The following is a 6,222-nucleotide window of genomic DNA, read 5'->3' as shown; positions in this document are numbered from 1 at the left end:
GATTTAAAAGTAATTAGCATTCTTTATTTTAAAAAATTCTATGGAAGGGGCATTCAAGCGATTTCATCATTGTTCAGGGGGAATACTTCTTTTTTTTGATGGCACAGTAAAAGTTATTTCTCTTTATGATTTACACATAGTAATTAAACGCACAAAAGAACCAACACCATCAAGATGGCCATATGTAGCTTAGGAAACGACTGGTCCCAGTTCAGTCATACAAGTGTTCCTTCAGCATAGAAACGAGTTCCTGTTTAATGATTTTAATCTTTCTTTTTCAGTCCCCAAGGCTTGCACAGTTCAGCACAAATGTCTTTGCTATTGTGCTACTGTCAGGCATGTGATGTTTACCAATTCCCAGAAAATAAATGAAATCAACACAAAAGTCCTGTGGCAATAAGGGCACATTTTCATAGAAGTTAATCTGATGAGGTGTTATTACAGTTTGATTCAGTTGAGCTATCAGACCTACACACAAACACAAAACAATATCGACAAATTACATTTGTATTAAGTTTCCGTTTCTTTTAAAATATTAACCACACTTTTTTTGTGCAAGAGTTCCATTGACTTCTTTGGTTTTAAACATTATAGCTCTGTTTGATCTAAATATACATAGTTATTTTTGTAATAAACATCAAAAATCAAAAGATTAAACCAAATTTCAAAAAGTAAAAATGGAATTATTGCTTCAATATAAAAAGGCCTAGTCTATTGGAGTACTACTGCCATTACTGCTTTGCTTCTGTTGGAAAACCATCTTGGAAATCAAAGAATGTAGCCCTTATCTCCCTGCTTAAAGTACAATTTGGTTGCACATTATCATCTGCTAAATATGACCCTACCTTCACCAAAGCCATCCTGATCTTATCCTTTAAAAACAAAACAAAGTGAGACAGCATAAGTAAGTTTACCTAAGGGGATACGATAAATAGTCTATTAGGTAGGAATAAAGAATATTGTAACATAAAGCCCTTCAGTGCTGCACAATTAAACAACAGCTTTGGATTTTCAAGGTCTCTAAATATAGCCTTCATTTTATAAGGCAGTTTTATTTCTGGTACACAGCTGACAGAAAAATAATACATTTCTGTTGTTCTTGTCATGTAAGAGTGAAAACAGAGTGGGTATAATTGTGAATTTAGCCTTTCAGGAATTCACCTGCGAATGCACCGGCGCCCGTTTTGACCTTTGTCTAGTGGTAAAGCATAAATCTTAGGGACTAAAAAATGTCCTAATATTCCTTCCATTCTTAGTGGTTCCTTGTTCTCCAGAGTAGCCGAAACAAGCAGAGAAGAAACTGAACTCAGAAGCTTTGCGGCCTTCTTTTCTCTGCGTCCGTAGCATCCAGAACGGACCGTCTTTCCGCAGGTGTCTTTGACGAAGTTCTTCTATTTCTTGTTCCATCACAGAGTCCGGCGCTTTTAGGCGCATCCGTAGTTCTTCTAAACGTAGATTGTTTAAAAAGTCGAGGTCTCCATCTTGAGGAACTTCCCAGTTACCAGGAAAAACATTCTTGGACATGGGAAAGGGTTCATGCATGTTGCGATTAGTTTTCGAGACTTGCTCCTGATGTCCTGCTTCGCAAAGCGGCCGTGAAAGGGGGTCGTTGCACTTGTGGCGAAGTCGCGTTTCTTTGCACAGTTCGGTCGTCTTCCTCATCCTCACTGTCTACAACCACGGTCCGCAAGTCAGATCCTAACGTCGCGCTACCGGCTCCGTCACGGGCTGCGCCCCCTGTCGCAGCGGGTCGTCACCGCGGCGCCGGCGCGCGGCGCGTGCTCGTCCGGATGTTCCTCCCCTTCCGGTTCCCGCCGCCGCCGCCTTCCTGCCTCTTCGCGTGTAACGCGCGGCTCCCGCGGCCAGGCCTCCCCTTGCCGGTGCGGTTTGCCTTCTCCATGAGAGGATGCTGCACAGCTTGTGTCGCGGTAGCTCTCTGCTCAGGGGCCTTCGCTGAGCACTATTTAACAAAACCGGTGAAATCATCAACCAAAGCTCCGGCTTCCTGCTTGCTGGGGGTGGATTTGTGGGACTCATAACGGTAGCCTCGTGGGCGCCAGCGCTGCTCCACGGCGGCGGGGACAGAAAGGGACGCGAGGGGCTGAGGCCACAGGGAGGAAGGACGCCGGCCCCCAGAACCCGGGACAGCGGAGGGAAACTCGGGGACTCCGCCAGCCTCCCCCTCTGAGCCGGATCCTAGAATACTTCTTAAGGTTTTGGAAATCAGTGTTGCAGATGAACGGTTAACAGGTCATGCAGAACCAGTGTGAACCGTGTGGTTAAAGGTTTAGTATGGATGTGATTAGAAGTGGTACAAAGCTGTTGGATGCATTGAGATGAAGAAAGGAAACCCTGACTGTGTGACTAAGTGAACTACACACACATACATGGCCAGGAAAATTAGAATGATTGTTGATACTAGAAATCACAAAATGAAAATCAGAATGATCTGATGCATCTTCAGTAAGGCACTTTGCTTCTTTTTCCTCGGTATTCCACTGTTCTTGCTGGAGCACTGATGAATGGCGCAGGCTGGACCCTTCACGAAGGGATGGGGTGCTTAGATAATGAAACAAAATTCTTTGGCATAGAAGAGATTGTTTATGCTTTTCTTTTACTGCTTACTAAAGGCCAACATTCTACTTTAGAGTGATCAATATTCCTGAATTGCAAACTTTTTAGAAGCCTAAAAGAAATGAATCCTTGTCAAGCTAAATGTTAACCCTCTCTCTGTTATAGGAAAGCAAGGCTTTTTCCCCCCCCTCCTATTTTTTTGTTTTTTTGTTTTTACTCCTCAAATATCTTAACATTTTTCTTTTTTTTTTTCCAGAATATTATGGGGGTACAAATGTTTTGGTTGTATGGATTGCTTTTGTACTGCTTGAGACAAAGTCAGAAGCGTTCCTATCACCCAGATGCTGTACATTGTGCCCATTAGGTATGATTTCACCCATCCCCTCCTCCCTCCTCCCACCTGTTTTATTTCTGTTGAGTTTTACTTCCTATTGAGCACGAGTGCTGTCTGGTTAGTTCCAATTTAATAGTGAGTACATGTGGTGTTCGTTTTTCTATTCTTGCAATACTTCACCTAGGAGAATGGTCTCCAGTTCCATCCAAATTGTTACAAAAGGTTAATACCATGGTATATATATATCACATTTTATTAATCTACTCATGAATTCATGGGCACTTGGGTTGATTCCAAATCTTTGTGATTGTGAATTGTGCTGCAATAAACATTTGTGTGCAAATGTCTTTTTGATAAAATGACTTTTTTTTTGTTTGTTTGCTTTGGGTAAATACCCAGTAGCGGGATTGCTGGATCAAATGGTAGGTCTACTTTTAGATCTTTGAGGAATCTTCATACTATTTTCCTTAGAGGTTTGGATAGCCACATGTAGAAGATTGAAACAGGATCCATATCTCTCACCACTCACTAAAATTAATCCAAGATGGATAACAGACTTAAACCTAAGGCATGAAACTATAAGAATTCTAGAAGAAAATGTTTGAAAAACTCTTCTAGACATTGGCCTAGGCAAAGAATTTATGAAGAAGGCACCAATGACAATCACAGCAACAACAAAAATAAATAAATGGGATCTGATCTAATTAAAAAGATTCTGCATAGCCAAGGAAGCAATCAACAGACCAAATAGACAACCTATAGAATGGGAGAAAATATTCACGTGCTATACATCTGATAAAGGGCTAATAACCAGAATCTATAAAGAACTCAAGGAAATCATCAAGAAAAAAATCAAACAATCCTATTAAAAAGTGGGCAAAAGACAGGAACAGAAGCTTTTCAAAAGAAGATAGACAAAAGGCCGACAAACATATGAAAACATGCTTAATGTCACTAATCATTAGGGAAATGCAAATCAAAACCACAATTGATATATCACCTAACCCCAGTGAGAATGCCTTTTATCGAAAAGGCCCAAAACAATAGATGCTGGTGTGGATGTGGAGAGAGGAACACTTACACACTGTTGATGGGACTGCAAACTAGTACAACCCCTACCATTTAATTTTGTTTTGCTTTGGAAGAAGAAAAGGTAATCTCCCAGGAGTCCATGACTTGTTAGTTTTAGTTTTAGTATTACAACCAACACTTTCTTGCTCCCTTAAAAAATAATAAGCTGAGTCTGGGTCTCCTGAGAGCATGCTGTAGGCTGTGAATATTTGCTGAGTGTCCAAAAGCCCCTGCATGTGTCCCTCAGCTCACTGGGCCATGACACAATTATCTCTTTATTATTTTTCCTTCTCAAGGCTTCAGCCTAAGCATCATCTCCTTAGGGAGGCCTTCTCTGATTCCCTAGAGCAGTTGGTCTTCCTGGTACATGTTTTCAGAGCTACCTATTTTTCTCCTGTCACAGCACTCTTCTCATTTTATTGTTCATATTTGCTTAATTCTCTGTCTTCTCTGCTACACTGTAAACTCCATGAACACAAAGACTATGTGTGACTTGTTTTCAAGACCAGTGTTCAGTGCAGGGTGAGGCACCCAATAAACACATCTATTGCAGCGCTGAGTGGATGCCATGGCCAGGCTCCCACCATGTCTGATGCCCTTGGAGCCTGGGTGGTCATCACTGCTCTTATCTTGGACATGAGGAAGGGGGAGTTCGAAGAGTCTACACGATTTACCCTGGGTTCTTACTGAGAGGTAATTCTGGTAGTTTCCACCCAAGTCTGTGCATTGCCCAAGTTTATGCTCCTTCCACTATAAAATGCTTCTTCCAACATTTCTTAAACTCTAGATAATCCTGGTCCTAGGAGGCTATAGAAGGCCCCTGGTTTCCCTCTCCTATGGTCTTGTTGAAAACACAGCCCAGGGGGAGTCTTCTAGCCCAATCTCAACTTAAGTTATATTAACTGACAGTAGGCTGAAGGCAGCACTCTCATTCTCTGGCTAACTTGTAACTTTTGCAGTAGAGAAGAGGAGGGAGGGGCTAAGAGGACAACTGGAGAAAGCTTACTTAGAGCTTACCTGTGGTGGCAGCTTTACAGCCTGCTCTGAGGATTGGGTGCTCACTTTGACATGCCCTGGGATGCACTAAAACCACAAATTGCCAACATCACCACTATCCTGGAATATGCTAGAGTTCCGGAGTCCCAGGAGAAAAGCAAGCCTGTTGTAGCCTTCCTCGTAGCCTAAGAGACATACAGAATACAGCAGTCTCCTACATAGTCCAAATGAAGCTCTAGCTCAGGAGTTGGCAAACTGTGGCCCAGGAGGGCCAAATCTGGCCAAGCTCCTGTTTGGGATGGTCCACAAGCTAAGAATGGTTTTCACTTTTTTAAATGGTTGGAAAAATATTGAATAATATTTCATGGCACAGGAAAACTGTGTGAAATCCAAACTTTTGTGTCCATAAATAAAGTTTTATTGGTACATAGCCAAACCCATTTATTTACATATTGTCTGTGGCTAATTTTTCACTAAACACTAGAGCTGATTCACTGCAACAGAGACTATCTACCCAGCAGGGCTTAAAATATTTACTACATTGAGCTTTAGAGAAAAGATTTGCTGACCTCTACTCCAGTTGAACATTACAAAGAAGAAATTCATACCTTTAACCAGATGGCAAGGACATCTCTCCCAGCAATCTTTCAATCTAGGGATGTTAACTGTTGAATGTTAATACTCTGTGAAACATTTTCACTGGTTAGACCAATAGCAGGAACTGTAAGTGCAAATTTCCACATCTCTCCAACCCTCAAAACCAGAGTTGGCTGGGCCAGAGTTTTTCTAATCCTGTGGGCTGGGGTCACATGTTCCCAGTTACTATGTTTGATGATGTTTCCATCACTGCCTGTGTGGTCAGGGCTTTGACATAGGCTACCTCCATTCTCCAATACGAAAAATTACATCTTTCCCAAGTTGTGGGTGAAAGGAAATGTTTGAAGAGCAGTGTGCCAGCCAGCATGCCCTGAGGGATGGGGAGAGTGATGCAAACTGAGATTGAAGAGTTTATGTGATTCCGATCATGCTGGACCCGTGGTAAGGGCTTGAATATTACATTAAAAACAATCATTTAACTGCTTTAAGCAGGGAAGTGACATAATATGGTTTCTATTTAAAAAGTGTATTTGGGCTGGTTGTGGATGATGTGTTAGAGAAAGTAGAATAAACAGCCTAGTTGCAGGCATTGCAATAATCCAAATAAGAGATGCTAGAGGCCAATGCTAGAATGATGGTAGTAGAGAGAG

Source organism: Propithecus coquereli, unplaced genomic scaffold (genome assembly GCF_000956105.1).
Source record: "Propithecus coquereli isolate 6110/MARCELLA unplaced genomic scaffold, Pcoq_1.0 Scaffold283, whole genome shotgun sequence".
Classification (NCBI taxonomy): domain Eukaryota; kingdom Metazoa; phylum Chordata; class Mammalia; order Primates; family Indriidae; genus Propithecus; species Propithecus coquereli.
This window is presented reverse-complemented; position numbering follows the sequence as displayed.